This window comes from Fukomys damarensis, unplaced genomic scaffold, assembly GCF_012274545.1.
Source record: "Fukomys damarensis isolate Sample0158 unplaced genomic scaffold, DMR_v1.0_HiC HiC_scaffold_35, whole genome shotgun sequence".
Taxonomy (NCBI): domain Eukaryota; kingdom Metazoa; phylum Chordata; class Mammalia; order Rodentia; family Bathyergidae; genus Fukomys; species Fukomys damarensis.
In genome coordinates, this window is record NW_022900947.1 from 46,849,229 (window position 1) to 46,860,463 (window position 11,235).

Here is an 11,235-nt window from a genome sequence, read left to right on the forward strand (position 1 = left end):
TTGTTTTTTTTTTTTTTTTTTTTTTTTTTGCCTTGTTCACTTGCTAGATCAAGATGTGAGTTGCTTGAATATGACTAACAGTTGGAAGAAATAAATGGAAAGTGAATGCATGAACAAAAGAAGATTTTAACTCAAGGTGGTTGTGAAGAAATGAAAGGGGATGGCACAGTTTTCTCTTCTACACCTGGAGGCAATAACTACCTTGTAGCTGCAAGAAATAAATGAGAAAGGATATTCCTATTTGTCTTGTAGAATAGGGGTGGACACTCCGTAATATTAAATCCATTAGCCCCCCAGTTCTCACAACAAAGATGTGCCTGGCTCATCTACAATTTGCACTCCATAAATACCGGTATATACTAACATACTCAGATATGCTGTGTTTATCCTACTCTGTGATGATTTAAAAAGTTGATCATGAAAGTGTCATAAACAGTGAGATGAGAACAGAGTGGATGATGGATGTGTGGCCTAGGTGTACAAAGTCATCTAAAGTGATTGTGTTATTCCCTGGCCAGGAGCTCTTTCCAAGGACTGGCCAGAGTACCACCAGATCTTATAAAATAATAGGTCATGTAGAAGAAGACTCAATTAACCGTTGATAATATAAAATAAATCCTGCTCCAGTTGGGTTGGACCATCAGGATTGTGAGATCTACATAACTTGACTGTCTATGGAGGTCATTAAATATGTGAGACAGTTGACTTCCATGTTGGCTTGATCTGTAGGGTCAGTCTTGTCTCTGGGGTCTCTGGTCCCTATGTAGCTTATTTCTCTTTGTAAATTAGTGAGTAGACATTCCACTTGTGTATCTCACTCTCTGCAAGCTTGGGCATAGTCAATTTGCTCTGGAAGATTTTTTTTTTCCAGATGTGCTCTCTTTATCAATTTTTGTATGTATCTCAGAGTACATCTCTTCTCTTTGGGATGTGACCTGTGACGAGACACCCTCCAGGTTTTTCATCTCACATTGGTCATTGCTTTCTTCTATGCATTGTGGCCATACAGTTCTATTGTTTGAGACTTCTTACTTATTTTGTTTTTGTATTATATGGAAACAGTCTGTACATCTTATGGATGTTATTATAATAAGGGTTATATGTATTAAGTAAATTTTTATGTGCATGCATTAATATTGTGACAGCAAAGTATCTTCAATGGTTTTTCGCTTCCATAAGCGGAGGATGTTGTCAGATATTCAGGCTAACATTGTCTGCTTTAGTAACTTTAAGGAAAACATGATAAATTCCAGTAATAATTTCTTTGAAATACAATTGTCACGTGAAGTTGTTATTCATTCTTTAATCTAGTAAATTGGATTAGAACTAAGTTTCTTCAGTGTGTTATATATCAAAGCTATTTGTCTGCCTGATGAAATCATTCTTGTAAATCTGCCTGTGTGTGAGTTCTTCCTACCTTTTTAGACACAAAGCTGCAAATCTGATTTCCTATTTGAGATACTATTGCATTAATATCTTTTGCTCTGCATATAAATTAAGATAGTGTTTACTTCTTTATTTTTTGAAATGAAAAGAAACTTTATCTACTCATTCACAGTTATGTTCTCAATTTATATATTTCCATTTTACACTATTGTGATTAGAGCAACATTCATTTATTTTCCCTGTAATGTTTTCTTTCAGTGCATGAATAGTTAGCATCTTATTATCCTTGTATATGTATTTTGAGCTCCATATATATCTCAATATCTATCCCTTTCTGTTGGCTGCATAAAATTTTATATATGTTAAATCCTTTCAATTTTACGTAGGTGAAAGCTTTAAGTGAAATACTTATATCTTGCCATAATCTCAGTACATTTTAAACACTTTTAGTTCTTTGGCCATGAGTTTCTATTGGCTGTTTCAATATTCATTTAGCTAACAGAGCTAGATTGGTTGCTAGAATTTTGCAGCCTAGAGAGAAACTTTCTGTCTCCGTTGTTTGACACAAGAATGAGCATCAAATGTGAACAAAGATCACCAGTGACAGAGTCTGCATCTCTGGTCTGTGACAACACCATGAGTGAGTATGAAACAGCCTTCTCTTTCTTTGACTCTGAAGTATGACCCAGGTCTTCACCATGAATGTTCCAAATATTGATAAAGACCATAAAAGATAGAAGCATCAGGTTTAAAAACGCAAAAAACAGCTGTAAAACAATTAATACAACTGAGCTCTTCTGCAGTTATTAGCATTCTGGAAATAGCTCGCCAAGTTACATTAGCTCTTTGAAAACACTGCAGTATCTATTTTTAAAATCTGGTCAGTAATCACATCTCTGGTGCATTAAATGTAAGATAAGCCCTCCTGAGGAGCCAGATGATGTTGTGAGTTTGCATATAAAAACGACACGTAGTGAAAAGGTTAGGGTGGAATTCTGAAACACACTAAGATACATTTCCGGTTAGCTTGTGCTACCAGTGTGAGTTTGTGTTGCTGAGACACCCAAGTAGACACGGGTTCCTTTGCAGCCCTGGGGTTGTGCTATTATCAATTCATTGGAGGCCTACAACTTTCTCCATTCAGCTGATTGATTTTGAATTTTTCAAACTGATTAATGTTTTCATTTGAATGGTAATGCTGACTTTGCAGAAGACGTGATCTTTTAATTAGCTGCTGCTGAGATTAGCATCAGGGCTGAACAGTAATTAGCATTTGTTTTTAAAGCACAAGAGCACAAACTAAGTACTGATAAGCACTGATACAGATAAAGCCTCCATGTCTTCTTTACATTGACTCTGTGGACTGTTATGAGAAAGGTTAAAATCACTGAACTACTCAATCACTGTGGTACTTAAACATGTTAACAAAGTGAGGATTTCTCTATAGACTATTTTTACTTCCTTTATTCTATCTATATGTAAGGTTCTGTTTTCAAGCTTTATGTAATTCATACATATCATTTAAACATTACTTTTGTGAACGTGTATATTCTACTTTTTATGTGTGCTTATGTTCAAGCATGTGTTTTTTTCTGCAAAAAAAGGGGCCAACAGTTTCTAGATTTTGCTTTATGTCATTAAACCCATTTTTAAAGGATCAACCTAAATTCAATGAGCCCCAATTAGAAAGCAGAGTGAAGGAGTTAAGATTTGAAATTTGTTTCCAGGATAAACCTAAGTGTGGCTACTTTTGTGTCACTTTCCTAAAGTAAATTTTTTAACAGCTTAGTTTACTTGTCAGTGTTCTCACCTGCAAAACAAAGATATAATCATGCTTTTTTGAAGATTAAAACTGGTATTTCACATAAATCACTCAATGCCCATTAAATAATCTTATCATTGAAAACATTACTATGCATATTAAGTAATACTCATTGTTATAAATAGCATACATTTAAGAAACAGAAAAATATTTTGTCTTCTTTATCAAATAAACTAACTGTTAAATACCCACAAGGTAAAAAAATATTCTTAATATAAATATATCCTCTTATTTCAGACCCATAGGCATTTTTGTTATCTTGTGCCCCATTCAATATCCTCCTCAGAAAGACACTGAGTCTTTGTTCTAGTTCTTCATAGAAATTCCTTCTTCAAGGAAGCCTTAGATAGTTTGGTTGTCCTCTCTAAAACTCCTACAAGTGGTGACTATTTTTGATTTTGTTTTTTGGTTTCAGTATTTTCTAAAACAAAATGGTAGGAGGAAAAGCCAAAGCAGGAATAATGAAATATTCATATAGATTCAAAGTCGTTCATACGCATTTACAGTACAAGTTAAATTTTACAGGTGTGATAAACAGAAGGATATTACATGGATGCTAAACTTGTGTGTTTGTTGAACGTGTCTCAGACTTCAGGGTGATACAACTTGAGCCATTAGTATTTCGAAAGGAAATTACTGCTGCTCTCTAGTGCTAGAGGGTCTTGGTTTTACATAAAAGTCTCCTTCCACCATTGATGGCTATTAAAATATCCTAAAGTAAATGCACGTACATTTGTTTCTATGGATGCTTCTCTCCCAGGAGACAACAAACAGAACACTTAAAACTCCAAGTGAGCAGAATGATTGATGGTCTAAATCTCAATCTCCCCTGCTTGCTGCCTGCCCATTTAAACAGAGAAACACAGAGAAAGAGTACCAATATGAGCCAAGGTAGATTGCCAGAAAAAAAACAAAACAAAACAAAACACAAAACAGAACTAAAGGCAAAGAAGCAGGAGATATAATCTTTTATTTCTGTGAGAGGTAAGTGGTGCCTCAATATAAAGAAATTCTAGGGCTGGGGATTTAGCTCAGTGGTTCGGTGGCCTGCCTTGCAAGTGCAAGGACCCGAGTTCAATCCCTGGTACCAAAAAAAAAAAAGAAATTCTAATATGAAAAGGAAATAGGATTTTCTTTCAGGGTATCACTTCCATTCAAACTAGTTAAAACAAATATGACATTGAAGTAGGGGAGTTGTAATTTAGAATTAGAAAGCAGTTCAGAAATAGATTCCTGAAGCAGAACTGGCTGTTGCGTCTAAGTTCACAAACTTAAACGAAATGTCTGCTCATGGGAGGGTGCAGGGTTCGCGCCCTCCTCCGTTTTCAGACCTGCCTTGTTGGAGTTGCTGTAGTCTGTTTGTGCTGGGGTAATGAAACACCTACAACTGCATGACTTATAAACAATAGAAATCTGTTTCTCAGAATTCTGGAGGTGGGGGAGTCCAAGATCAAGTTGTCAGAGGATTTGGTGTCTGTGAATATTGCTCTCTGCTTCCAACATGGGGCTGAGTTGCTGTGTCCTCCTCAGTGGAAGCTGTGGGCACCATGATGGCCTTGCTGTTTCTCTAGAATCCTTTTGTAAGGATTCTCAGTGAGTGCTTTGTCCGCATGACTTAATCCCCTCCTAAATCCCATTACAACTTAACATTATTCTGTTCAGTCTTGGGTTTCAACATATGCATTTTGGAAGAACACAGACATTCAAGCAAGGGTGAATACATACATACGTGGCGAGGGTGTTTTACAGTTTCACCCTGCAAATTTTCCTTATTCTGTTCATGGCTAAGCTGTATCTTCTGTTTCACGAATTTAATATTGGAAAACTTCATTTTTCTTTTAAATAAAGTAGAGTGTTAAGTTCTGCTTGACAAAGAAAATGTAGAAGTCTTTAATCTGTAATTTTTTTTCTTATTCTTTTAATGCTGAAATAAAATTGGGTCAAATAAATGTCAGTTTTCTGTATTTACTAACTCCATATTTTAAAGCAAATTCTAAAAAGTTCAATGGCTAAATACAGCTATATATAGATGTTTTAATAGGGTTATATGTACTTGGGGTTGGCAGGAGCATCTGGATAAGTGCTCGTTTATTCTTAATACTTGCCATTAGAAATTTTTTTACACATTCCCTTGTTAAGTTTCTTGAGGAATGAATTTAATTTATTTCATTCACTACACTTTTACATGTAGTTCTAGAGGATAGTACATGCTTAATAAATATTTGTTGAAAGAGATAATGAAACTAATATGCAGGTTTGGTTTTAGTTTATATTATATTTAGGCATTATATATATATATATATATAACTTATTGAGCATTTACTCTTTGTTGCAATATTCATTTTAAATCATAGAAATTTAGTTGTTATTTTCAACTTTAGATGAAAAACACATATCTTTTACATGCATACATATAAATTATATTGTTCAGATTTATAGCAAAAGCATAAATCTTTTACAGCTCTTAGGAACTTTGGGAGCAATCTCTTAAATCATCCAATGGAGAAATTTGTTGGGCCTTAAAGAATAAAAGTAACTTGCAGATTAGGAGAGTAAAGATATAGTGTGGTTGAAAAAAATGAAAAAATTGTGAAAGCTTTCTTGAATATCTAGGGTATAAGTTTTGAAAAAGAACACATGTTGAAAAACCAACAGCCAGCATTATATTAAATGACCCAAAACTGAAAACCTTCACGTTAAAATCAGGAACAAGACAAGGATGCCCACTGTCACCACTCCTCTTCAATATAGTTCTAGAACACATGTTTCTATAGAGATTCCAGAAGATCTTCAGTGATAGACAGGAATTTGTGACTTAATCTTGACATTGGACACCGTGGAGTTTCTTGAATTAGACATCAATATATTGAACCTATGCTCATTAATATCCTGCTTAGGCAGATTTAATCAAGAGGCTTGGGAATGCTTTTAAAGTTTACTTATTTTTAGAACTGGTATTGTGAAGAGCATATTTTAAAATTGTGCTTTCCATATTTAATTTTTATTAAGTTTCTATGTTACTTAAAAATTCAAAAGCTGACGTTTGAATCCATAATGCCCTCTTTTTCATCTATAACCCTTTTTAACCGGAACTTTGAGATTTTAGTAAGCTTTACTTATTTGCAGCATAGTGTGCTGACTTTTTTACTTGTGAGCACAATTAGGTATACCATTGACTGGTTTTTAGTTTTTTGGTCCTCCAATCTTTATTGATTTAACTGTAACAGCAACCATTGGTGGGAATTTAATTTTTTTCCTTATTTCCAAATACCTGCTGGTTTGGAGGGAGAAAGGCAAAGCAAAAACACTTGGCTGCGGAATCACACAGGACCAAATGTACCCTCCACATCCACCAGGACAGAGAGTGGCTGTGGGGTGAGGGGAGCACCCTAGGGAGACAAGAAGAAGAACTGAGATAAGCTCCGGCAGTCTCCACTTTACTAATCAGAGTGTGAGAACTGCGCCTGGGGAGCAGAGGAATTTTTAAAATATAAAAGATTTTTAAAAGGTGCTTAAAATAGACAACATCTGAATGTGCATGTGCCCCTCACTGGCTCTTACAGTTTGAATTTTACATGGTATTTTAGCATTATTCTATGTAGTAGAAATCTTTTTTGTATTTTATAATATATCTGCACATCAGAAATTATTAAATTTGTTAGGGTGTTTGTCCTAATTTGGTTGTCAGAATAGGTCTGATCGTGTAACTCCTGGCTTACCTGCCTCCTTTCCATTGTTCGTAGAACTTAATTCCCAGTGGTCCCAGGCACTATGGCTCCTGTCTGTTTTTCCTATTTCTTTTCGTTATTTCTTTCATGACCGACTCTGCTCCGGCCCTCTTGCTTGTTTCTGTACTTGTGATTCATTCCTTGTATACAATATTCATAGAAACCGTTGTCTTCACCTAAAATGCTCCCTGCTCCCCTACCCTTATCCCTCTTCTCCTGGTCAGGTCTTACTCATGGTTTAATTTGCTTATCTGTTTGATGTCTGACTCGCTGTACCAGTGGTAACTGCCGTAAGGATGGGGACTGTGTCTGATGCTGAATGGTTGTACATCCCATTGTCCCACAGAGGACCAGGCATGTAGTTGGTGTTCAGAAAATACGTGTTGAATAAGGTGAATGAATGTCTTTCAGACGAATTAAATTGTGCACCAGTGTTTTTTAAACACGTCAGAGTGTTAATTGCCACAAGAAAACTTCAGCTATTTGAGGGTTTTGTGTAATGGTTCGTTTATTGTTATCTCATATGTTGATTTATATTAGAAACAAGGGCTACTTATAAACATTGAATATTCTATCTCTGTAAGCTAAAATTTAGTATTAATGTACGAACACCCTCTTCCCATCAAAAATATGATATCGCTGAAGTGTTTTCCAGGGAAACAGGTGCATGTATTTTTCATGAACATTAGAAGTAGTAGAGCAGAAAGAACATAGAAATTCCCAGTGCACAGGTTATCATTGCCTGAAGGCTATTGGCTAACAGCTTCTCCTACACTGCTTAGGAATGTACTCTCCTTTGTTGGCTCAATGGAATATATGTGGTGATTTCACTTTTTCAGACTGCCATCTCTTCATAAACACATTCTTGAATGTGAGTATTTATTTTAACATTAAAATGTAAATTTTAGAATTTGGCGGAATAATTATTGAGAAGTTCTGTGTGAGGCAGTGTTCAGAGGGCATACCGATAAGGTTTATTCCCTGTGGGGTTGGTTCATTTGTAAACTAGGGAAGAAATAGAACAAAGGCTATAAGCAAGGAAGAAAGAGCTGTAGGAAGATAGAGGGAAAACAATTTCAGCAAGGAAATCAGTTAAATGGTACGGAAGATTTCACAGCACTGACTCCTCTGTGTGCAGGTGTAAGGGTTTGAATTTCAAATGAAATGGGAAATAAACATGAGCATCAGCTGTTTGCTTTTTATTGGGAGACCCCAATTACGAACCAGTCTAAACCTTCAGTCAGATATCCTGTAGTTTTCCAAATACTTCACTTTAGATCTAGGTCGTTGGTAAACTGTTTTTTCCCATCTTTGTATTATTAAATAGAAGAATGATGCTTGAGCCCCCCAACCCAGTGTTTTTTCCCATGGGCAGAATGACTGAGGATTGAAGAAGACGTCTGATACCTTTTTCTCTTTGGAGAAGTTCCTGTATGAGAGAAGGTCACGCTGATAGTATTCATTATGATAAACTTAAGTTGTAAGTGATGCATTCTTATAATAGTTCTAATCAAAGCCTTCTTAGTTCTTTCCGTTAATGACATTTCTTGAAAGAAGCAAAGCCTCATTTTGTTTGGATGGAAAACCAGTATCCATTTTACTCTCTTCTTTCAAAGATAATTAAAGGACAGTATGTTTGTGTTCATGGACACTTTGGCAAACAATATTGAAAGCCTGTTATGGCTGATTTGTGAATGAAACCCAAGGTTGATTTTAAAACTATCATAATATAAATTAAAGGACATTATTTCACTGTGCAATTTATTAGTGCTGACCACCTTATTAGTGTGGATTTGAATTTAGTTTTACTTTACTACTAAAAGATTTTAATGAAATACTATCCTTGGACTTACAAAATTTTTTTTCTCCGTAAGTTAAACAGATTTGTATTGTAGCTTGAATTCAGCTGACAGACTGCAAAGACTAGGATCATTTGGTGCTATCAGCTCTACTTAATTTTTCTAACCTGTCATATTTTATAGAGTAAAAATTTGTAGTTTATAGATTTTAGTGTGAGACCTAAAACTGTGAAAGTTTATTAGCTGACTCCAGTTACACTGATTTATGCAGTAGTAAATACAATGAAATGGACAGAGATTGTTTTGTAGTGGTCAGAAAAGCAGAGTAGGGATTACATTTGTGTTTGAGGTCATCTATTCTCTGATCGTATTTTCTTCTTAACAATGTTTTGATGGTCTAAATGCCCTTTTGACACAATATAAATGAGCATCATTTAAAGAGTATCATAGAAGAGTTCCAGATTTGCTTTTCTTTGTTCACGAGGCCTAAATTACTGTACAAGTAATAAACAAACAAGAAACATGTTTTTCTCTCTCTTCCCAAGTAGATGTATGTGTGTCTAAGTATGGCATGTTGGCTTATATTATGTAAGTTTGAATTTGTAATACTGAGAAAATTAAACAAGCAGTTAATCTTCGAGGGTCACCGCACAGTGACAAACTCATACAATTTAGCCAATTAAGCACCATTCTTGGATGTCTTGTTGCAGAGTGGCTGCACTCTGAGTGGGTAATTGGGAACGCACAGATGGGATCAGCCCCCATACGAACATCATCCGTAACTCATCAGGGGCTTATGGATTCTGGTGGAGATGGGATTGTATTGTGAATATTAAAGAGTGGCCAAAGGAGTGGGCAAACCAGTCATCTTCACCAGATATTTACACTCATGTCTTCACTGGATGGCTTCTGCTCCATCTTTCTGTTTTTATGTGCTCACTGTGCTACCACTCATGTTGGTTTATTATGCCGTACTTGTGTTTTGTTTTTAGTGAAAGAGTGTTTGGAGATAAGCAAAGAGTTTATTAAATAAAGCATTCTTCATGAAATCTCTCGCTTCCTTTTCTCCAGATGCTGGTACGAAGAACCGGTCAGAAAACTGGTGTGCAGTCGTACAGGAAAAGGCAGCATCTTGCACATTGTGCCTTTCTCTGTTTCCTTCTTGTCCTCTTCTCTCTGAAGCACTTTCAATTTTGCAGTCTCTACTTCTGCTTTCTTTGCCAGACTGTCAAGGACAGCTGAAGAAAAATCAAATAGACTTGTGGCTCAGTGCTGTTACACACGCAGGGTTTTTAGCCTCAGCTGAGCTTGAGCAAATCCTTTCCTGTCTCCCAGTCTGCTCCCTTTCTCTTCTGTCACACTCTTTGTGTTTGCATGTGCTCTTCTTCGCCTGGAGAAGCTTTTTAGAAAGTTCTTCTTGAGATGTGGGCCTGTCATCCTTCAAGACAAAGGTGCAGGCCTGCCTTTCCTCCTGTCCATCTTCCCCGGGTCTTGTCTCCGGCAGAGTAAGTTTCCTTTGTGCACTTTCAGTGCCTCATGTGAGTGTTTATGCCTTTCTCTCATACACATGGTTCCTGAAGGCCATGTCTGTGCCTCATTTATTGCTGCCTGCCCTAGTACTTGGCATGTGGTTGACATTGGGTTAGATCTGCTAAGTAAATCAGTGCTTGTGAGTATGTTGTCAGTCTCAAAATGCCAGTCTGCTAGAGGAGCGAGAGTGATCATAACATTTGTCACAATGTTTTCCCGTTTGTAAGTATCATACTTTATTTTAAATACACCACTACATAGTAACAGCAATATTCAGTAAATGGGTGGGGAAGAAATTGTTTAAATGATAATCATACCTTTTGACTTTCAGACAGGGAAGGGGAGATAAAATGCCTTCAGCCAGAGTGCTCTGTCATTATTTTGAAAAGAAGGTTTTTCAGGTTATAGGACTCCGAGATATCTGTGAGCAGTTCCTGCTACAGTCTTTTAGGATCTAATCCATGCGCTTGTTTTCTTGTTTCTCTCCAACCCTTTGACTATCTTGTCTTTGCTACTCTGTTGCCTTCGAACTGCGACCATATTCTACATGAAATCTACAGCTCTTTCTGGATCTCATTTTCATTGGCCACTTGCCAGCTGTCGAGGCAACAGCTGATTTTTGTTACTGGGTGAAAGGGTGGGGCCCCGAGCTAGGCTCACAGCTGCCAAGCTTTTGATTCCTTTCCTTCATCGTCTTGAAAACCCGAGTCCCTTATTACACCAAGAGCCCAGCTGCTATCTGTCTTGTAACAGGTGATCAGGGAAGAGTTTTCTGTTGGATGATAAATAATGGGACTGGTTGCGGGGATGCTAGGTGGTGCCTGAAACATGAATCAAATGCCAAGCGCTCTGTGGCCATCTATAAGGGACTAATAAATGGATAGCTTTTGTAAAAAAAAAAAAAAAAAAAAAAAAAAAAAAAATATGGGGATTTTTTTTTTTTAAAAGTTTTTTTTTTTTTTTTTTTTAG

General features: G+C 36.4%; 1 protein-coding gene across 7 annotated transcripts in view; it reads left to right on the forward strand.

The window, feature by feature from the left end:
* Positions 1-11,235, forward strand: part of Adgrl3 (adhesion G protein-coupled receptor L3) — an 811,341-nt gene that overhangs the window by 34,233 nt on the left and 765,873 nt on the right. The gene's annotated exons all lie outside the window — the stretch shown is intronic.